The following is a 24,135-nucleotide window of genomic DNA, read 5'->3' as shown; positions in this document are numbered from 1 at the left end:
TGTGAAGAAAAATAAGTGACTTCCTACAGTTTAAGGATTTCTGCACAAATTTAAGCCAAACAATTAACTGCCTTCTTACTGTCCATCCTGTATCAGGCAGTTGCTTATTTCATCTCTAACCTTAAAAGGTAAGGAGAACTAAATATGCTCAGTACAGAAATAGGAGACCTCCCAAGAAAAAACCCAGGTACAGGAAGTATAGGTGATTTAAAGAAGTGAAACTCCCCAAGGTAGTAGCCATCGACATTCACTTAATGCTCAGGGTCACAGCACCCCTAGAGCTCAAAACAGGTGAAAATGAAAATGAGATCTTGCTTACACAGATTTCTGTAAACATAGATTCTTTCACAAGAATAGCCCAATCACCTTGAAAATTTAAATTCTGAATGCGATCCTCCAAGATGTGTTTCCTCCAAGACGTGAAAATAATGAAATTATTTTCATTTTATTTCTTATATTGTTATTTTACCTCAGAAATTGTTACATAAGAATTTGGAAAGCATTTGTGTGAGCTCATAAAGTACCAGTTAAATGATATACACAATAAATGTCCTAGATGAAACAATTTTATAATCACAATTACACACAGAGGTTGATTAAGTCTTCAATTGTTTGCTACATAATTCTACTAGGAGGCATTGCTCAGTTAACTTTTATACATTTCATCACCCATACCCCTAAGTACTGTTAGTTTAAAATATTAAACTTTATTAATGTAAAAACCAGGCAATATTCAATAGTTACAAGTCTATTATGGGACCAATTCCACCAATGACAGATTAAAGTAAGGAAACACTGGATGAAAACAGTGGTAGAAGAAGTATAAAAAAAAGTTGCAGGCAAGACTTTAGATTTTACAAAAAGATGTAACAAAGTTAAAAAGACACAGAAATGCTATCAGAGGTGACTGGAAGTACAGAAGATGTTTTTGCACACCAAGGAAGACGAATTTGAGAAGACACTAAAGAAACTAGTTCTAGATGAGATCCATTATGTAAACTACTTAGGCCTTAAGATTAATAAAGACAAGACTAAGTGTACATCATTGGATGAAGGTTTCTTTGATATGACTTTTAAATGCCATACAGAATGCCGGTTGAAATACTGTGTAAACATTGGTAGGACCCTCTAAGTTTTCATGTATACTTTGTTTAAAAAAAAAAAAAATCAATACCATTAAGAGGGTTTTTCAAAATCAAAAATTCAATGTATAGAGGTTACTATTAATTACAGCTTTGCCCTTCATTTGAGAGCCAAAGCTTTCTATTATTGAAAAGCCAGTCTTTTGAAAGAACTATTCTTTCCCTTAGGGAAATTATACTGCGGCATTATGATCGTATGTAAATATTTTAATTGATCATATTTTAAGGGAAATAAATGATTGTTGCATTACAGAATTATTTTTCTTTGTAGCATATATGAAAATGGTGGATCTGCAAAAAGGAAAGGTTAAGAGAAGTAAAGGTAAAAGGTGATAACCTTAAGACAAACAGAAAATGGATGTCAGAAAAACTAAGAAAAAGGGCAAGACAAACTATGTAAATCCCATGACAACTTGTAATTCTTAAGAATAACAATAGTTTTGTGACTCAGAGTTTCAACTTAAAATGCTCAGCTTCAACTTAAAATGCAGTCCCACACAAAGACATGAGAGTAGCATTACTGAAAAAGAACTTAAGTCAGACTTTTGATTGAAACAAAGTTCTTAGAAATCTTTTATTAGAACAAAGAAATTAAGAGAAATCAGACAAGACAGCACTGGTGCAAGAACATTTACAAAAAGTTCCTTTAGATCTTCGGTCAATGGTGAACATAAGACGAACAAGTCACTTTAAAAGGCTCCTTTAAGCAAGACCTACTGCCTATGAAAGTTAGCACAATACTGAGAGGTTTACTAAGTTACCAAGATTTTTAAAAAAGATTAGCTTCTTTTACTGTATTTTTTCCCCCATCATTATAAAGTTGCCTTTTCATAGAGATTAATAAAGCTTGAAAATAATTCCTTTGAGATAACTAACCTAGAATGTAATATCAAAATCCAATTTACCCATTTAAATTCTTTATACAATAAATTCTAAATGCCCATTAATGCAGAATCTTTCACTTCCAAAAGAGAAAGTACCTCCACCCCACCCCCAACCAGGAAACATCAGAAAAAGAACGACTAATTAGGCTTGCTTTACAAATGCCATTTAACTACAATCTGATATTCAAATTCTCAATGAACAGATTTAAAGCTCATTTTAATACACAATTCTAAATTATTAACCTGGAACTTAAACCTAGTTCATGATATAAGTGCTACTAAAGATGTTAGCTTCACCTTCAACAGATGAACAAGTATCTGTATGTATGGTTAAGAAATAAGCTTCAGTTAATAATATTCAACCTCCACATTCCATGAATACTATCTGATACTCTTTATTGGATTTATTTTCTTCAACAATTAAAAGAAATGGAAAACTAAAATATTTCAGAAAACAAATGAAAGCTTAACACATCCAGAAAGTTCATGGAGAAAACAAAGTTGTTTCATATTTCGATTTCCTATGTAAAATAAAGATTACCTATTAGTCTTATTACATATTCATTCTTTCAAAGGGTTAGCAGGAAGTGAAATGACCATAAGCAGACTTTAGTTCTTTAGAAGACATTATAGAAAAAATCTTCAGCTTCTAAATTTAAAAATGCTACGTTTTAAAGGTATCTAATACCATCATATAGATCTTTATGTTTTCAATTGTGTGAAATAATCACTTCTTAAAAACAATTTTTTTTTTTTTTTTTTTTTTGCGGTACGCGGGCCTCTCACTGTTGTGGCCTCTCCCATTGCGGAGCACAGGCTCCGGACGCGCAGGCTCAGCGGCCATGGCTCACGGGCCCTGCATCGGCAGGCGGACTAGCAACCACTGCGCCACCAGGGAAGCCCCAGAACAACTAATTTTAAGATGGTATAATCATAAAGGCTTGTAGAGATGTTCAGGAAAGAAATATCCACTTATAATAACCCTTTAATCTCACATAAAAATTTAAGACACAACAGCCAAAAAGCAATAGTTTCTTACAGTATTTTCCCCATCTGAATTAAAAACACAAAAGGGTGTTAAGAAATTTTCAGATTTTCCACGTTCTATCAAGGTCAAACACCCTTGCGATTTAACTTATTCATGTGAAAATATGCCAAATACACGTAGCAACCAACAATACCAATACAGTAAAAATGTCCTAACCATTTCACCAACAGATGGCAGGGACAGTTCACTATTAGTAATTTAAAGCATTGACTACTCTGGTCAGAACTTTTAAAGCAAGCAACTGACTCATTTCCAATTAAAATACAGGGTTAGGTTAATTACTCCTTAAAGTTTCTCATTTATTAAATTTATAATGGCTTTATAAATAACTTATCAACATAGTTTCCATTTTAGAGTGTTAAGTAAATTTTCATTTTCACATTAGCTTATGTCACTATATGTTTTCCCAATATATGTTTATAACTTGTGTTTCATTTAAGGGTTTGATTTTTTAAAAAGATTGTTATCTGAGGAACTATTCAATTTTATATATTGAGCTTGAGCCACTTTAAAAACTTATATTTTAGTCTGTGTTCTTCAGTGCCATAATCTTTCAGTATGGCATGCCTTTAAGTGACTTACAAGGTTTTTTAAAAAAACAAACTACTGATTAATTTAAATAGTAAACCCCCTAGGAAATACTGTCCCAGATTCTTTTTTTAATTGAAGTATAGTTGATTTACAATACTATATTAGTTTCAGGTGTACAGCATAGTGATTCAGTATTTTTGCATACTATACTCCACTATAAGTTATTACAAGGTAACAGCTATTATTCCTTGTGCTATACCGTATATCCTTGTTGCTTATCCAGCTCTATTAATTTCAGTTTTGTATAAAGCAGTATGTGCCTCATCACACAATAAAGATAAAACCATATAAAGCGTCGTGCCCAGGAAGGCTGAAAAACAAGTATTATTTTTAAATGCTTTAAGACTGTTGGTATTAATCCAATCACAGACCTGGATTCAACTTCTTGATCCTTAGGCTAACACAGTACCTTCACCTGCTAAAATAGAAATCTTCACGGTAATCCACAGAAAGGGTTCCTTTTATTCAGACTTGGAACATTTTTCTTCTTCCTAGGTTTAAATGTTTTTCCTAGTGACTTTATCAACTAGACATTAAATATTTTCAGATTAAGCAATAGAGAAAACTGATTAAATTCATACTACAGGAAAGAAAATTATTCCATTTAACTGGCAATTTTGACTCTTGATTTGACCTAAGACACTAACTTGGCTAACTCTCCTCTCTACTTAAAAGCAAAATTTGTGGTTTTTCTCAAGGCACCATTCTGCACTCTTAAAATTTTCCCCCTCCACTCACAACTTTATGATCTACTGCTCCTGCTTTCCACAAACATTTTTACAACTCTCTGATTTGATATAAACTGAGATTTTTAGAGCCCAAATGCCTGGATTTGATTCCCAGTTCTACTACAAAGTAGCTATGTGACCTTGGGCAAATTACTTAACATTTCTGTGTTTGTTCCCTCGTATGTAAAATGGGAATAAAAATAACACCCATTTAATAAGAGTTGGTACATGGTAAGCACCATAGTGATCATTTACTTTATGCAATCTGATCCTCACAACCAATGAGAAATGAGAAATAAAAGGACTGGCCCAGAGACATAAACACCTTTCACTTTCACTGCAGTATTTCATATATCAACTATACTATCATGTCTCATCTCTTTCTATTTAAAGTCAGATTTAAAATCTGAACTTCGTTTCTGAACCAGGAGTCTGCTTTAAAAGACCAGATTTAAAGACTGGCAGTAACCTAGACAAATAAGACTGAAGAAGAGAAGTGGATTCTAGTGAAAGTAAACAAATTAAACCTCTTCCTTCTCTTCATTCTCTATTTCCAATCTACCTTTAAATTACCTTCTCGTCCTTCAGAAATGCAGTCCATAACTCTCTATCTCCTCTGCCATAACCTTACCGGAGATACTCTGTCCTCTTGCCTTCCTGATGGCATCCGTGTATTGGATCCATGTTCACAGGTTTCAATATAAGCCTCCTAAAATATCACTCATTATTTTACTCTCTTCAAAAATATACTACTCGCGCCGCGGACTAACTAAGCCCGCAGGCGACAACTACTGAGCCTGCGCAAGAGAAGCCCACGCACTGCAACAAAGAGTAGCCCCCGAAAGCCCGCACACAGCAACGAAGACCCAACGCAGCCAATAAATAAATAAACACACACACACAACTCCCTACTACTTACCACATGAAGTCCACACTCAAATACAATTATTAGCTGGAATGTGTCTCTCTGTTCTCCATTTAATACTAGTAATTCTCTTAAGGCCCAGCACCACCCCCTTTATATCATACATTATACAAACCTGTGTGTATAAACACCAAAGTTTAGAAACGTTAACGAAACCTTAGATACCTTCTACCTACCAATTTCCAGTGATTCCTCCTCCCCTTCTGCAGTCTCTTGTTTTTAAGTCTTACCACTTAATAGACATATATCTTTTTAAACACTGTTAATTTAGCATTTCTGAATTTTATACAAATTGGCTTAAAATGTATGTATTGCTTACTTTTTAAAACTGATTTACACATGGATTACATCTACATTTTCACTGCAATACAGACACCATTAGGGCACATACACTTATCTGTTTTGCAGATGATGCACATTTAGACTGTTTCCAATTTCCTGTCATTAACAAGAACGCTGTTATGAATATTTCTAGGTTTCCTGATGCTTAAGTGTAAAGTTCCCTCGTCCATTCTGCTTTCCCAGAATATCATAGCCCACACAAGGAAACATAGCTAAGCATTAAAATTGTTGTTGTTCCACATCTTTTCACAGCTAGAAAATTTTTTTTTTTTTACTTTTTCATGTGAACCATTTTTAAAGTCTTTATTGAATTTGTTACAATACTGCTTCTGTCTTATGTTTTGGTTTTTTGGCCTCTGGGGGGGCACGTGGGATCTTAGCTCCCCCACCAGGGATTGAAGCCACACCTCCTGCATTGGAAGGCGAAGTCTTAACCACTGGACCGCCAGGGAAGTCCCAAGAATATTTTAAGTACAAACATTTGTATTTCTTTGCTATTACTGTTCCTTTCCCATCTACTGTGTGATTCAGGTGTTCAAACACTTGACTTTAAACTTTCACATATGGTATAAGCTCTTTTTTCAGTGACTATACCAAAGGGAGACGTTTAACATCCTAGAAATTCCCACAGAGAAAAAAAAAAGAACCCACCACACATATCACCTTTAAAGACCAGGAAGTTGTCTATTTCATTAACAATCCATGATACTACAAATCAAAGATCCTACTGAGACTCTAGTATCAACAGATTACTTTCCATATTTGCATTTACTGCTAACTGTGACAACTATAGGCATTTCCCCCCTCTCCGCTCTTCTTATCCAGCCGAATAGCCAACAGCAAGAGCTGGGAAGACCTATCATCCCACCCACCCCCACCACGGGAACCCTCTGTTTTCCTACTAACATGTTCTGACAGGTACCAACAACCACAGGCTATTGGTACTCTACAAAAGGCAGGCAGAGATTTGCTATTTTAAAAAGTTTCCAGAAAAAACCCAAGTATTTTATATCAATTAGCCTTAATCTTTGGAATAGTTTTAAAATCTTTAATAATTAAAAATTTTAAGTTAAAAAATTTTAATTAAAAAGAATTGTACGTAAGCTTTCATTGCTACTTCATGTAAATTTTAATTTCAGCAACTCCTGAGCCTTTTTTATACAGACATTAGGGCTTGACCTACAACTGGAAAATCACATGGAGGCTGCAACACAAAGGTACTGCATCTATTCAGACCTGCCACAGTAATAAATTATATTCAGGTGAGGAAAAATAACACAGCATTTATCATATAACTTCTACTGTATTACAGTTTATATTTAAGCTTATAGTCGATATCATCTGCGATAAGTCAAAAGCTAAACTACTTTAAAGGCTACCTATCCAAAGTCCTCTCAATCCACTGGCTTCTCTCTACTCTACCTTTATCCACTAAACAGCTTTTCTACCTATAAACCTTTTAACAAGCATGTCACGACCCTTGATCCTAATGGTCCAATGAGAAGACCCACTACATACCTAGGAATTTTAAATTAAAGCAATTTCCTGGATAGTGTTAATTAACCCTGGAATAACCACATATATAAAAAACTTCAAAACTACACTGTCTACAACCCTTCCACCTTACCCACAATGAATTTAGTATTCTCCATCCCAAACCTTAAGTCAGTCAAGTATACTTAGAACCTGTTGTCACAGTGTGGTACAATTTTAATACGATTCTAACTAAGAGAGATATATAAAAACAAAGCACAAACTTTTAATTAGAAGATCTGCTAAGAACACCACCTAACAGACCATTACCCAATTCTCTAGTTTTGATCATTTAAAAACAGCTAATGGCTGCAGTTCATATCATAATCTAATTATCAGTCCTAATTTTACATAAGAATGCCTTCAGATTTCTCTGTACACACATAATAACAAGGGTATCTTACACAAGCGTTTCTTTCTGTCACTTTTGAACACTCTGCACTTGATTTCAAGAAGCTGGCTCATTTCTATCTCAATTCCCCTCAAAAATACATGAAATCCTAAAAAAAACAAAACATGAGATTCTGGTCTTTTCAGCAGTTCTAGCATTTACAAAAAATGTTTCATTTTTCCTCATTACAAAAGTATAACGTCTTGTGGATTATTTCAGAAAAAAAAGAAGGAAATACAAATGACCCACAATGCCAACATCCAGAGCCAAAATTTGGGTATATCTCTATTTTTATGCTTATTTACACGTTCCTTGAAACAACAAAAAAAACATCAAATTTGGTATTAGTGGAGTTTTATTACACTTTCTTCCCAATGAGTACTATATTCCACTATAATTTTCCCATCACTACTCTCCTCTTAAAACACTTCTAAATAGCTGTATAGATTACCACTTGATGGCCACACTACAATTAGTAGATCTCCAAGTGTTTTATCTTCTGGATTTTTAATATGCTTAATAATCAACATTAACATTTATGTACACCAATCTTTGACACATTATTCCCTTATTTACAGGATAACTTCCTGTAAGTATAGTTCTTCCATTTTTAAGCCTATTTATTAAAACATGCAGAGCCTAAATCAAGTATCCAATCAAAATGCAAGCATTCTAGAACACACTGGCATCACTGCCATTGGTTAACTACATAACAACTTCCTTGGGGTTTAATTCTCTCTTCTATAAAATTAGGAATTTGAACTACCTGTTATTTCTTAAATTATGTAAGACATTTTCTTTGCATTCTTCAGTTGTTAAAGTTTGTTTAAATATCATTGACTTGTAATAATATTTGGCGTTTACACGTCCCTAAAAGCATTAGTAGAATTAGTTTGTTTAAAGACTCCTTTAACATACACAATGTTTTAAGGTCAAGGGTGGTTAAATCCTTCTGAATTAATTAGCTCAAAATGCTACGTAAAAGCAACTCCACTTACACAAAGCTGAAGAGATGTGTAAAGATGATAATGTGAAAACTTCCTTTCTGGGTAAAGCATACGCTAACGTTATCAACATATAACGTGAAAAGGAAGAAATGCCAATTTAAGGCACTTTCAACACAAAGCTTCTGGCTAACGATCTCTTTTCCAAGTCTTATTTACATGACAAACCAGAAAAACCTTCATGTAGTACTTCAATCGTGTTTAATTTTAAGTTCAGTTCAGTGTAAAAGTCACACAGCGTTTTTTGCAACAAAAATCTGTCCTCCCCTTCTTGTTTTCCACAACAATACTAACATGAAATAATTATGTCGAGAGACTCCGTAGGTGACTGAACCATTTAGCTTTTTAAAACGAAATTTTATTTTGAACATGTATGAAAATTGCCTAAAATATAATTTTTGCCCGCTGAGTACAGCTGTTTAAATTTACCTGGGAGAAAACTGTTTTGTCGACTATCTAAAAATATTAAACCAAGCTCTGTTCAACACGCAGAACGCAGCATCAATGCAAAATCTCATGACTACGACCTGGGAAATCAACGACTCGCACACTATTGCAGCGCGCTTCAAAGACTAGAATTTCAGAATCGCCATAACTGTTCTAGAAATATCTGGCTGGAAAACTGTAACTGATCCAATAAGCCTATGCCACAGAATGGGGCCACAGAGCAGGATAAACACCTAGGAGATATTGCTCCGCCGTAAATGGGGAAAGTCCCTGTAGAACACACAACATGGCACAGCGCCGGCAACGAAAAGAACAACGATGCCGCGACTACACCAGGGTGTACTCTAAACCCTTTGTTTGGAAACCGGAAGGTCCCCACACCACGCCATCCTCTCTGGAGAACCCTAGACTGATAGTATTTTAATAAGGAGGAAAAGGAATGTGAGGTGACTCTCTAAACAACAAATCTCCTGCCTCGCAGCGCACTGAAAAAGGCTTTATCCACGACGCAATACGATAAACAAGCGTTAACGTTTCATTTTTCGGCCATTTTTACGCGATGGCGGGTGGGGGGAATTGTTTCTGAGGTCCGGCTAAAATCGCGCGCGCCCTGTGTGTGGGCAGGGGAGGGGAGTCTTAGGGGGCGCTATGAAACGATGGGCGAGGAAAGGAGCGAAGGCCGCGACACCAGGAAAAAAACGCCGCTCAAACGGCCAGGCTTTTCAGAGTCTACGAAATCCTCCATTTTGGGACACATTTTCAGGCGCAAAAGGGAAAAAAAAGCATATATATCTGGGGCTGGCCCTATCTTAACTATCCTCCCCAAACGGCAGGCCCCCTATGATTAGTCGGTCCCTCAGGCCTCGAGCGCTCCTCCCTTCCCCTCAGCGCTGCAGTCCGCGTGTAACGGGCTCGTCGTCCCGCCCCCGCCCACAGCAAGCCCAGGACGCAGGAAGCTCGGCCGACCGGCTGCCCTCTGCGCCCCCGACTCTCCCGCCGCACCCTGGGCCCTTGCCTGGCCGCGTGTCTCCCTCCGGGGCCGCTCACCTCCGCCGCCCGAGAAGGCTGGTTGCGCCGCCACTGCGCTCCTAACATGGCGGCCGCCGATCAGGCGGCTCACATACGCAGCGCGGAGGGAGGCAGAGCGGGCGAGCGGGAGCGAGCAAGAAAGGCGCGCCGCCGGCTCCCCGCGGCCCCTGTCGCCGTCGCTGCCTCCTCCCGGCGGACGCAGAGAGCCCCCGGCCACCCCACCCCAATTCTTACCCGCTTCTCGCCTACCTTAAGGAGAGGGAGAGGGAAGAGGAGAGGCACCTCTCTCGAAGCGAGCGGGACGCTAAGGCTCCCACAATCCCCCGCAGCAACGGCGCTGTAAGAGGTGGCAGCAGCGGCTGCAGCCCAAGAACAAGCCCACTCTCGCGAGAGCTCGCCCCCACCCACCTCGGTCCCTTTCTGCCCCTCCCCCTACTCAGCGCGCGCACGTCGCTCGCGCCCTCAGCGGCGGTCGTTGTTCTCTAATCCTGTAGCCCGCTTATGGCGGGAAATGGAGAGGCGTAGCTAACGAGTTCGAGTCCCATTCCCCACAAAGGATTTTTCTCGACTCCCCCCATATTGCTGGGTGTAAAACTTAAAAAGAGTATGCGTTAGAAGCGAGTCGCAGGAATCCCTGGCCTAGACCCAATTTCTATCCTCTCTGGTATTATCTGATAATTTGCTGAGGGGTCGTAGTTAGGGCCACGAAGTGGGGACAGATACCATTCTGAGTGGTTTTTGATTTCAGGTATTTCATGCAGAGAGTCATTGAGGAGAAAGACAGCTATTGAAAAGACCGCCGCAGCCATTTGGTGAATTTGAAGGTAGAACACTCTTCAAGTACCCCATGAGCAAAGGAGTATATAGCACATGTAGAAATCCTGAGAAATTGTATAGATAAGGCCGGAGGAAAGGGCCCCTGGGGTTTCAAGTTTAAACGCAGAGGGACAGGCAGTCAACTGACACCTGAGGTAAATCAGTGAATACAAGTCAGACTAATAGCCCTGAAAATTTTAAAATCTAGAGCATGCTAACTCTGATTCGTGTCTTTGAAAAGTCATTCTGGGTCTACTGTGAAGATATTGGAGGGGGAAAAGATGGAGAAGAGCAGAGACCTGTAGAATGTTGAAGAGATCGTTTGGGACAAAAAGCAAATCTTACAATCAGGTAGAGCTGAATGGCAAAAGAGACCAAGTGAGTAGAGGTAGGGGAAAAAAGCGAAGAGGCGGGAGGCAGAGAAATTGTACTGCCTTGACAGCCCAGCCAAAGTACTTAAAGGCCAAAATGATCAACAGGGTCAAATGCTATCAAGAGGTCAAGACTAGGACTAAAAACATCTACAAAAGATTTAGCAACTTGGACTTCCAGTAAAGTGGGAGAGGAAGTCAGAGGGGAGGTGCTGAGTGTATGGAAAGCTGTAAGAGGGAAACTACCAAATGCAGAAAAAGTGGCTATGAAGAGAGGAGAAAGCAGGGTTGGGGAAGATTTTTGTTTTACTATGGGAGAATTTTGGGCACAATTAAAATGTTTGCAGAAGAGCTATCTTAGGAAAGCACTGGTTGAAAAAAAAAACAGGAGAAGGGATAATTCATATTGGACACTACTCAAAGGATGGGATCTGAAGAAAGGAGACATGTCTTTACTGTAACAGGCGGTATGGAGAGGATGGTGTGGAGTTTTCATTAGGAATTATAGTCAGGTGACTTCAATTTTCTGTGACTAAGCCATCTGTGGAAAGGGCTAGAGTTGCATGAAGGAATATTTTTAAATAGCCGTTGTGAAGAGTGAAACTGTAATCCCACATCCCCATTATGTTGCATGATTTTCTATAGGCTTTGAGAGGGCATTTGGTAGAATACATCAAGAACTGGGGTTCCCCTGAATAAGTAAGGCTTAAGCCCACCAAATAGTTAACTTTGGAATGAAATTTGGGGATATCCTAAATGTTCAGTGAATCTTGGGTCCTCCTTCACTTGAAACCAGATCTGCTTTCTACTCTGAGTCTTTGATTCCAACTGACTTTGGATAAGACTTCACTTTATGTTCTCCCCAGATCTTAGATGAAAAAAAGAGGCTCTGCTCCTCTGGAGACAGAAACATGAATGCATGCTTAGTTCAGATATGCACTTAACCATGCTTTTGTACAGGCTGTTAATGCAATCTGGTGGTCGTACAAAGAAGGAAAGGCAGACTTTTTCAATTGAGTAATTATTTATTGAGGATCTGCTTAGTGGGTCAACAGCAAAAAGACACATTGGAAACCAAACTGATACAAGATTTCAGTGATCAAATGCCAATTTCATGAAAGACGGTGTACAAGGGTGGGTATATAATGATGGATAAGACAGATTACCAGCTCTTGAGGATCCCAGTCAGATCAAGATTGGACAAGGAGTCTGGCCTCAAGGTGGGCCTGGCTATGAGAAGAGATGGATCAAGAGCTCTATTCACATTTGGGTTTCTTGGCAGTGGGTGTGGTACACCAGGGATGATGAAGAGGCTACGAAGCAAGTATTTGTGCTGAGACTTTGAAAGGTCTAAGTGACAAGTTTGAAATAAGGCTTTAAACACCAGGATACAGTCTACATTTGAGCTAATAATGAATACCTTTCAAAGTTTTGAGCAGAAGAGTCGTATTGATTGAGGACATATATTTTGACACCACTAAGTAGCTGATAATGCATTATAATTCTGAGAGTAAAGTACCATTACTCATGTTTTACATAAGAGATTAAGAAAGCTTGCCTAAGGTCATGTAGCCAGGATTTGAACTCCGTTCTAAATAAATCCAAACCCAGAGCTTTAAAGCATTATATTGGATTGCCTTCAGCAAAGCTGTGGTCTCAGAATCTCCTGGCAGTCCACCATCTACTTCTTAAATAGATTAAATGCCCTGGAACCAGGCCATTTCAATACTTTAGGCTATTTAAAAACAGAAAACTGTTAACCAGTGGCTCTTTTTTAGCAGTGGCAAGGGAGGGGAAGTGGGCTTAAAAAAGGGTTTTGGGGGAATTCCCTGGTGGTCCAGTGGTTAGGACTCCACATTTCCACTGCAGGGGTCCTGGGTTCGATCCCTGGTCAGGGAGATCCCACAAGCCATGTAGCAGCGAGGGCAAAAATAAATGAAAAAAATTTTTTTGAATAAGGAATACATATAATAAAATTCAAAGCACACAACAAAGAGTTTTCCCCAACCACTACTCCTTTACATAAAGGCAACCACTATCAACCATTTGTGTATTTTAAGGATTTCCTATAAACATAAACATTTATACACACACACACACATATACGCTTGTGAATTAAAGATTGCCACAAATAATCCTTTTCTGCACTTATGAAACAGTAGCATCAATTTCCCCCTTACCTGCCCTCTGTAAGGGCCCTGTAATTGGCTTTTAACAATAGAACACAGAAGTGATTTTAAGATCTACTTTCATCCACTTGGAAGTCAAGTGCCATGCTGTGAGACCACATCAAAAGAATCGAGGTGCTTCAGTCAACAGCCCCAGCTGAGCTCCCAGGTGACAGCCAGTGGCATCTGCTAGCCAAAGTGAAGCCTCCAGATGGCAGTAGCCCCAGACAAATCCATGTGTAACAACACAACCACCCAGCAGAGCCCAATTAACCCACAGAATTTTAATACTTGTTTGAACTACTAAGGGTTTTTTTTAGTAGATTTTTTTTTTCAAAAAATTTTTTGGCTGCATTGGGTCTTTGTTGCTGTGGGCAGGCTTTCCCTAGTTGTGGTGTGATCTATCTTCCCGGGCCAGGGATTGAACCCATGTCCCCTGCATAGGCAGGTGGATTCTTAACCATTGCACCACCAGGGAAGCCCCTGAACTACTAAGTTTTAAGGTGGTTTAAAATGTGGTGACACACCGAAGTCTTATATTCCTATTTTCTGCTATTCAAAGCATTAGTATTAAAAAGTTTAGGTACAGGAACTCCCTGGAGGCCCAGTGGTTAGGATGCGGCACTTCCACTGCAGTGAGCATGGGTTCGATCCCTGGTGGGGGAACTAAGATCCTGCACACCACATGGTGTGGCCAAAAATCAAAAGTTTATGTACATATTACCCTATACATGTCAAAGTCTATGTGCAGTTTAAAATAAACCCCTCATTTTCTAAACCTATTGCTGTACAACAGCCGTAATCTACACTCACTTTCTCAATCTTACTATCTATAGTTAACTAGTGGACCGTTTGGAGAAAATTTGTCATTGCAGAACTTTATATAGTGCTGTTCTAGAGCAGTGGTCAGGCAAAATTTCTGTAGTGTCAAATGGCATTTTAGGCTTCAAGGCCCATAGTCTGTCAGAAGTACTCTGCACTTGTGCAAAAGCAGCCATGATTGGTGAATAAATGAGCATAACTATGTTCTAATAAACATAAATATTGGAATTTTAGTTGGAACTAATTATTCCTTGATAACATCAAATTCTATTTGTAAATCTGGTTGCTGGAAAATGGAATTTAAGCTATGGATTTTACTTGCATTAACTAGGGTTAAGCATCACTTAACTGTTTATATCTTTTGCCATTACCTATTGGGTTGTTGAGCTTTTACCTTAGTTTATAGGGGCTGTATTAAAGAAAAATTAACTCTTGGCAAACATTTTATTGGTTGTTTGTTTTTCCAACATTTTATTGGTTGTTTGTTTTTCCATACAAAATTTTTAAAAATCTAGACATCATCCAGTCTTTTTAAGTATTCATTTTGTTTTTTTCACTTAGAAGGCAAAGCTACTACACAATTATAGATACCTTGTTTTCTTCTTGAACTTTTTAATGTTTCAGGATCTATTTTTGTATTCCCTTAATTGTTCCATTCATAGAGTAGGCTACTCAGGTGCCAGTATCACCCTTTTATTTTTGGCTGCACCATGTAGCATGCAGGATCTTAGTTCCGCGACCAGGGATCAAACCCTTGGATGGCCAAGGAAGTCCCCAACCTGTCTTATTTTAACATCTGGTAGAGCTAGTTTTCCTTTATGACTCTGGTTCTAATAGTATATTATTCGTAATAATTCTTAATATTACGGTTTTCCCATATGAATGTTAGAATTAACTTGTCTACTTCCAAAAATTATTCTGTTATTTTTAATGGGATTTTAATAAACTTATACTTTTCTTTAGAATTATTATGTTGAGATTTATTGGACATGGTATGACTTCCATTTAAGGTCTCATTTTTGTCATTTTAATATTTTCTTCATATATAACTTATACATCTTTTTTTTTTTTTTTTTGCGGTACACGGGCCTCTCACTGTTGTGGCCTCTCCCGTTGTGGAGCACAGGCTCCGGAAGTGCAAGCTCAGCTGCCATGGCTCACGGGCCCAGCCGCTCCGCGGCATGTGGGATCTTCCTGGACCGGGGCACGAACCCGTGTACCCTGCATCGGCAGGCGGACTCAACCACTGCACCACCAGGGAAGACCCTCCATGTCTTTTTAATGATTCCTAGCTTTGTCTTCCTTCCAGTTTATCTTCAAACTGATTACTTGCTACTTCAATGGATTATTTTCAGTTGACACAGCATTTAAGAAAACTTATTATCTACAACTGATTTTTACCTTTTTCCCCATTTATACATTTTCTTCTCATACCTCTTTGCCTTTGATAGTACCCTTGAACAAAGCTTTCTGTTTTAATCGGAACAGTTCTAGGGTTCCCCTATTAAGCATCACACAGGCTTTCAGAATAAGATACATTTTACCAGGCTTGGAATCCTGACTCTCAGCAATTTTAGTAAATGCCATTTTAGCATGTTGGGATAATATGTATCTTTTATTGAGATCAATTAATTGCAAATTTTGATGTATTCTTAAAATAATCTAGGAATAATGTTATATTTTTATATAATGGTTTATCTATTAAGGTCTTTATGCCCCTAATTTAGCAGTTATATTCCACTATATATGTGAAACAGAAAAGAGAATCCAACTCCCATCCTCTAAAAACATAAATTCTTGAGGAATTTTTAAATGTCTTGAAATTCTTATTCTGACCCTCTCATTGAGCCCACAGTTTAATAGCACAGGCACTGGAGAATTTTGATAAAATATGATAAACCCTACCAAAGAGCAAAGCTAGGGGTGGGGATGTGTGACATCTTTCAGGGACTACTGAAATGCTTTTCTTGCTTCTAGTCTCTTACACATAACAAATGCCAAATACCTTGTTTCAGGCCATCGGCATCTTGGCCACTATTGCTGTAGCTTGAGGAAGCTTCCTTTTGCTGTTAACATACATAGAACATATACAGACATAGCCTTTACCCTTGCTTTTAAAAGGAGTCTCCATTAGGGACTTCCCTGGCAGTCCAGTGGTTAAGACTCTGAGCTTCTAATGCAGGGGGCACAGGTTCGATCCCTGGTCGGGGAACTAAGATCCCATATGCCACGCAGTGCGGCCAATAAATAAATAAAATAAAATAAAATAAAAGGAGTCTCCATGTACTTCATACTTCCTCTCATAGCACCCAGGAGTCTCTGTTAGGCTGAATGAGGTTGATGATTGAAGCTATTTATGAGAATTAGTTGGAAGGGAACTATACATGAAAGCCCCAAACCAATCACTAGTTTTGAAGTCAGATTCAGTGACCACCACCATAGTTCCTGGACCAGCTGTGTGACCTTGGGCAAATAGCAGCATGCACCTTGTAGGGCTGTTGAGAGGATTAAGAGATGTATAGAATGAATTTAGCAGTTTTGGCCCATGGTCAACAGGCAGTAAATATTCTCCGTATTCTGTGTCCTGAAGTGTATTTACATAAATATACTAAAATGACATAGAATCAAAGATTATTCACTTTTATAGAGCTCCAGAGTAAACATGTTAAAATTATCCATTTAAATCTGGTTATAAGTTTTATCCTGGCACCTACTTGTCAGTGCAATGACTGCTAGTAAGAGAGGTTCTACAAGTTATAATTTAGAAAGATGTTTCAAAAATTTTCTTCAACATAAAGACACTTAGAGATTATCAAAAAAAGTTTAAAAGGCCACACGTTTTAGTTAAAAGATGTCTCAAATTTGAACAACAAATCCTCTGCAATTCCATTATTTTCATATAATACTTTGAAGCTAAATTTAGTTTCAAATAGTTAGGCACTGTTATATCTTTAGAGTCCACCAGCAAATGATTTGGAAACCCAACATCTTTGTTTCCATGATTTTTCTTTTCAAAATTAAACAAAACCAAACCAGCACTGTTATTATCCTTACTTACTGGGGTATTGTTAAAAAGTAGGATATGCCTATGGCCTTACTCTATATTGGGTACCTAATGACACACTGATACTAATATTTACCAGTTGAGGCTCTTTAGTCAGCTGTCAGTAGAATTGAGGCTGCTTGGCTATATGGGAGTGAGGTAAACCTGTAAAAACTGGTGAATAATATCTTTCAAAGGACTGTTACACGGCATGGGGCTATCTAGCTCCGCAGTAAAACATGGTACAATGACACATAAAATGGGTGCTCAGTCAGGGAGGGTGGCTTCTCTGCTTAAGTGCTGCCTGGGCTGAGATCTCAAAGTAGACAAAGTGGAAAAGGAAGATGGAATGGGAAAGGGAAACAGCATGTGCAGAGACCTAGATGCAAAAGGACTGAAAGAAACCAGCATGTCCAGAATAAAATCTGAGGGTGGTAAACATGAGAGGGTTGTGTCTTGTTCATCATGTATCCCCAATGTCTAGCAGAGTTCAGTTCATAAAAGCTGTAAAGCCATAAAAAGGGTATGAGTTAAATGACTAGTCTTCTGACAAGATGAGTCAATAGCATAGGTTATTTACTTATCTTCCTCTAACTCAGCCCGGGAGATATTATACACACAAATAAGAGGGAGGTTAGGGATGTGAGAAACTATGAAGAGTCCCCTGGATCATGATTGGGCCCTACTATACAGGGGCAAGAAATGGAAGCCCAGTGTAGAAAAGGGTAGAGTGCCATGGGAGTAGGGGTTGTGCCATAGGCTGGCAAAGAACTCTCCTGGGATGGCCAACATACTGTAACCATTAGCTCCTGGAGTTCTCCTCTAGAGAATTACAACTGAGGGGAAGAAGAGGAAGTTCTACCATCTGCCATTCTGGTGAAGTCCAGATTCTAACTCACAGGCTCTGTGCCTTGAGGACATCTCTACTTTCCTTCAATTCATTAGTACACTAGGGCCTGGGCTTGGCTCCTCCCTTCTACCACCAGCTGATACAAAATTCCCATCCTCTTCTGTGAGCTCACAGGGTAAAAAAAATCAGTCATTTGGGGAATACAGCATCTACTATAAAAGACAACAGCCTCAACCAGTATTCTAAATGAAAGAGAATAAACAAAGACCATAGACTAAGACATGTTGAGTACTAAAAATGGAATGTTCATAAATCATAGCAGTGTTTTCTTAGGTCAGTCTCCCAAGGCAACAGAAATAAAAGCAAAAATTTAAAATGGAACCTAATCAAACTTTTAAGCTTTTGCACAACAAAGGAAACCATAAACAAAATGAAAAGGCAACCTACAGAATAGGAAAAAATATTTGCAAATGATGCTACGGACAAGGGCTTAATTTCTAAAATATACAAACAGCTTGTACAACTCAGTATCAAAAAAACAAACAACCCAATCAAAAACTGGGTAGAAGATCTAGATAAGACATTTCTCTAAAGACATACAGATGGTCAATAAGCACATGAAGATGCTTGACATCACTAATTATCAGAGAAATGCAAATCAAAACTACAATGAGGTATCACTTCCCACCAGTCAGAAGGGCCATCATTAAAAAGTCTACAAATAACAAATGCTAGAGAGTGTGTGGAGAAAAGGGAACCCTCCTATACTGTTGGTGGGAATGTAAATCAGTGCAGCCACTATGGAAAACAGTATGGAGGTTCCTTAAAAAACTAGAGTTGCCATATGATCCAGGAATCCTGGGGATATATCTGGAGAAAACTCTAATTTGAAAAGATACAAGTGGGACTTCCCTTGTGGCACAGTGGTCAAGAGTCCACCTGTCAATGCAGGGGACATGGGTTGGATCCCTGGTCTGGGAAGATCCCACATGCCGCAGAGCAACTAAGCCCGTGCACCACAACTACTGAGCCTGCACACCACAACTACTGAAGCCCGCGCACCTAGAGTCCGTGATCTGCAATGAGAAGCCCGCACACCACAACAAAGAGTAGCCCCCGCTCACAGCAACTAGAGAAAGCCTGTGTGCAGCAACAAAGACCCAACGCAGCCAATAAATAAATAAATAAATAAATAAATAAAATGAAGATACAAGAACCCCAATGTTCATAGAAGCACCATGTAGCTGACAGGACCTAGAAGCAATAACACCTCAGTATCTAGAGCACATCTAGCACCCAGATCTTGGTTCCTTAATACCATTCTCCAATAAAGGAACCATGACTCCTTAGATAAATGGCTAACTCTGGGACAGGAAAGATATAAGATGAACCTGGAGCATCTTATGATGCCATAAAGTGAGAGGTGTTTAAAAACAACAGCACAATGATGGGGGCATATTGAAGGGACACAGGAGTCAACTGTAAGAGCGCCCAGTGGCCAAAGATGCCAACACTTTGAACAAAATTAAGTTTATTACTGGATTATTTCCCAAAGCATAAAATGAATATCCATGAGTCCATAGTTGTAGAAATAAATTTAATAAATGAGGGAAGAGACCAATTACTTTCTATAGAATTTCAATTAATTGATGTAAACATTTCACCCTTAAGAATACCACAACTCCATACTACTATATATAAAATAGATAACTAAGAACCTACTGTATAGCACAAGGAACTCTACTTAATACTCTGTAGTGACCTATACAGGTATAGAATCTAGAAGAGTGGACATATGTATATGTATAACTGATTCACTTTGCCGTACAGCAGAAACACAACATTGTAAATCAACTATACTCCAATACATATATATATTTATAAAGAAAGAATACCACAATTCCACTCTTAAGTGTGGGCTGCACAGTGACTTCATTCCAAGGAGTACAGCACTGGGGAGAGGGGGTAACTTTACAGTGGAAATACCTGAAAATATGACCTCAGCCACATGATCAAGGTTAACATCAATAGTAATAAGTCATGTTGATAGTATGTACCCTTGATATGGGAGGAGAATGGTACTGTGGTCTTCCTTTCAAAATCACTTAAGATTTTGAAATCCTAATTATGAGAAAATCCTAATTATGAGAAAAACTCAAACTAATTGAGAAACTCTACAAAATGCCTTACTCAAAACTTGAGGTCATCAAAAACAAGGAAAGTCTAAGAAGCTGTCACAGCCAAGAGAAGCCTAAGGAGACATGATGACTAAATGTAATATCGTCAATGGGATCCTGGAACAGACAAAGGACATTAGGTGAAAACTAAAGAAATGTGAATAAAGCATGAACTTTAGTCAATAATAATGTACCAATATTAGCCTATTAATTGTGACATATGTACTATACTAATATGTTAACATTAGGAGAAACTGGGTGCAGGCTACATGTGAATTCTTTGTACCATCTTCACAACTTTTCTGTATATCTACAACTATTCTAAAATGAAATAAATTTCAAGGTCCATTTTATTACCCTTTTCCCAGGTAACAGTTAAGTCACCCTTAAAAAACAGTATAAAATGTTCTCACACCCCAAAGGGCTTATAATGGAGATTAGGGAGAGCTAAAGTAACAGGGGCTCCTTTGAACCAGGCTTTAGGATCCTAAATTGACAAATATATGACCTAGCATGTTGGGTCATTAAAAGTGTTCCTAAGTAACAGTAAAGAGAAAGGTGTTGCTAAGCAGACATTCTAAGTATTACAGTTGATTTGTTAATTCAGTGAAGTTGTTTTCCAAGAGAATATCGACAGGGCCATTAACTGGAGCTGTTCATAAAGCCCTAATTAAGCAACAAGACTCACAAGAGCCACTGTCACTGTTTTAGGTTCTTAATTAGTTGCTCTTACCAGGTTGTTTTCTTTTGTGTGAACTCCTAGGCACTGAGCCACCTTTTTATGTCCCTTTGGGGCCTGCAGAATTTATTCCTCTGGGGTTTTTGTTTTCCTGATTAAAATTTGAGATATAATCCAAAATTTCAATGTAAATGTTCATTGACAAGTTTCTTTCAACCCTGAAAGAAGGAAAATAAATTGACAGGCGCCAGGGATAGCACTCAATACTTGGGGCCCCCTACTCATCCTGCTTTATTTTTCCCTCTTAATATAGTACAGGACATGAAACTTGAGCAGAGCAATGAAAAGGGGCACTTGTGTTTACTAACTGCTGTCTATGGCAGGAGGTGGCAGCTTGGATATTTACAGACCAATATCTGCTAGTCCAATTTCAGTTTTCATTGCAGCATGGGAAAAGGGTGATGGCAAAAGAGAAGGAATGGATAAAAAGCTACTCTGACATGTGTAACTTCATCTTAGACTCGATAGGAAATCTTAAAAAAACGAAATCAAGCCAACAGGGAGTAGTAAGTGACCAATTAACTTATCAAGTAGGAAATCCCATTAAATTATTTTAATGTGCATGATTAAGCCACTGAAACCTCCTGGGGTATTGAATACAGGCACAAACACCAAATGAATTTTCCCTTTTCAAGTAGCAACATAGGGGGCCCCTCCCTGCACCTGGGTAGCTTTACCATGCTCAGGAAAGCAATCTGTATGCTCAGAGGAACTTGAGATCCCAGATTTTAAACCCCGGCTATTCATGATATATAAAATTTTCCTCTTTCCTTTGGGACCATTTCTATTTCACTACCTAGGGTTGAGTCTGATCAGCTTCTGCTGGAAACCAGATTGCTATTCTTTCTTAGGGCCTCTTCTTTAGGTGTACATTAAAAGAGAAAACAATTATAAGTAACCCATTTAAAAAGTATATACAACACAAGAAATAAGGACTATCCTACTACTGGATAATTTACTAAAGTCACCTCAGTCCTCTAAAAGGAGTTTAATACCATATGGTAAAAGCTTGCTCTAAGGCAAAGGTATCGATAACATAATTTTTCAGGGACACATGTTGGTACTGGCCCTAAATCTGTCACAAATGAGCTGTAAACTCCCAAGGCCTGAATTTCATTCCCTAAAACAGAGTTTGGTAATTCTGGCCTGCCATCTGTTTTTGAAAGGCTCTATAGCTTAGCATGGTTGAGGGGAATTTTTTCTTTCAACACTGAAAATTTTACTTTCAGTGTCCCTAAATAAAGTTTTTTTAAAAAAATAAATTTATTTTATTTATTTATTATTTTTGGCTGTGTTGGGTCTTCATTGCTGCACGCGGGCTTTCTCTAGTTGCAGCGAGCAGGGCCTACTCTTCATTGTGGTGCGCGGGCTTCTCACCGCAGTGGCTTCTCTTGTTGTGGAGCACAGGCTCTAGGCGCGCGGGCTTAATTGCTCGATGGTATGTGGGATCTTCGCGGACCAGGGCTTGAACCTGTGTCTCCTGCATTGGCAGGTGGATTCTTAACCACTGTGCCACAAGGGAAGCCCCCTAAATAAAGTTTTATTGAAACACAGTAATGCTCATTTGTTAACATATTATCTATGGCTTCTTGCACACTGCAATTACAGAGTTGAGTAGTTGCAACAGATACTATATGGTGCACAAACCTAAAATATTATCAGGCCCTTTACAGCAAGTTTGCCAACTCCTGCTCTAGAACACAACTGTAAACTTCCTGCATTGGTGGAAGTGTCTTCTAAACTGGCCACTAGGTAGTCACTAAATACTGATATGGAGAAATGGATTTTATTTGTCAATTTAAATCCACACGTAATGTACAGCAGAGCTCTAGAATATGAGGGCTTAGTTTAAGTCTTGGACTTTTTTTTTTTTTTTTTTTGGCCACACTGCACGGCTTGTAAGATCTTAGTTCCCTGACCAGGGATTGAACCCAAGCCCCTTGCAGTGGAAGCCTGAAGTCCTAACCACTGGACCGCCAGGGAAGTCCCAAGCCTTGGACTTAAGAGTAATCATTCTTCTCTAAAATTCTAGTTCTCGCCATAATTTTCTTTTAAATAAATTTATTTTTTTTTGGCCATGTTGGGTCTTTGTTGCTGCGTGCGGGCTTTCTCTAGTTGCGGTGAGCAGGGGCTACTTTTCGTTGTGGGGCACAGGCTTCTCATCGTGGTGGCTTCTCTTGTTGCGGAGCATGGGCTCTAGGCGCGAGGGCTTCAGTAGTTGTGGCACGTGGGGCTCAATAGTTGTGGCTCGCGGGCTCTAGAGCGCAGGCTCATTAGTTGTGGCGCACAGGCTTAGCTGCAGCACGTGGGATCTTCCCAGACCAGGGCTCGAACCTGTGTCCCTGCATTGACAGGCAGATTCTTGTCCACTGCGACACTAGGGAAGTCCTGCCATAATTGTTTTAGAATTTTAAGTATTCCCACCTATAAAGAAAACCTCACTCCTCTTTTTCCTTTAGTCTCACACTCTGATCACACTCTCAGTACTTCTGACACCAGATGTGTGGGTGTTTTTCCCACACCAAGAAAATCTTGTCACCAGCTGGGTGTCCTGCAATTTAACTCAATTCTGACAATATCTACACCTAGAGATAACTTCAGATCCCAGAGGCCAAGGGCACAGTCCCACAAGACTGCCCCTTCCCCACTTCAGATGCCAGACACAAGTCCAGGTTGTTAACCTGTACTTCTGACAGAAAGGCTGTAAGTCAGAGATTGCCACAGCCTCCTCCCTGGGTTTGACTAATTTTTGCTAGAGTGGCTCAAAGAGCTCAGGAAAACAGCTTACTGTTTACCTGTTTATTATAAAAGGATACGATAAAGGATACAAACGAACATCCAGATGGAAGAGATGTGTAGGACAAGGTATGTGGGAAGGGACGCCACTCTCCCAGCAGCTCAACGTGTTGTTCACCAACCTGTTAAGTTCTCTGAACCCCATACTGTTGGAAGTTTTATGGAGGCTTCATCATGATCATTAACTCCATCTCCAACCCCTCTCCCCACTCTGGAGAATGAGTGTGTGTCTGAGAGGGGTGTGTGTGTGTGAGAGAGAGACAATTCTAAGCTCTAATCATTGCCTGGT

General features: G+C 39.0%; 1 protein-coding gene across 4 annotated transcripts in view; it reads right to left on the bottom strand.

Annotated features, from left to right (window-relative positions):
* The window catches only part of MATR3 (matrin 3), a 47,261-nt gene that overhangs the window by 18,672 nt on the left and 4,454 nt on the right, over positions 1-24,135 (bottom strand). For 2 of the 4 annotated variants that reach the window (XM_079917698.1, XM_079917701.1), the window contains exon 1: positions 10,314-10,470. The exons of 1 other annotated variant lie outside the window; for it this stretch is intronic. The gene's annotated coding sequence lies outside the window, so the exon portion shown is untranslated. Of the gene's footprint in view, positions 1-10,082; positions 10,272-10,313; positions 10,471-24,135 lie in introns of those variants that run through there. One more of the 4 variants, XM_079917700.1, reaches the window with a different exon arrangement.

This window comes from Stenella coeruleoalba (assembly GCF_951394435.1).
Source record: "Stenella coeruleoalba genome assembly, chromosome: 3".
Lineage (NCBI taxonomy): Eukaryota > Metazoa > Chordata > Mammalia > Artiodactyla > Delphinidae > Stenella > Stenella coeruleoalba.
The sequence above is the reverse complement of the archived record's forward strand: the minus strand, read 5'-3'. Positions and strand labels throughout refer to the sequence as shown.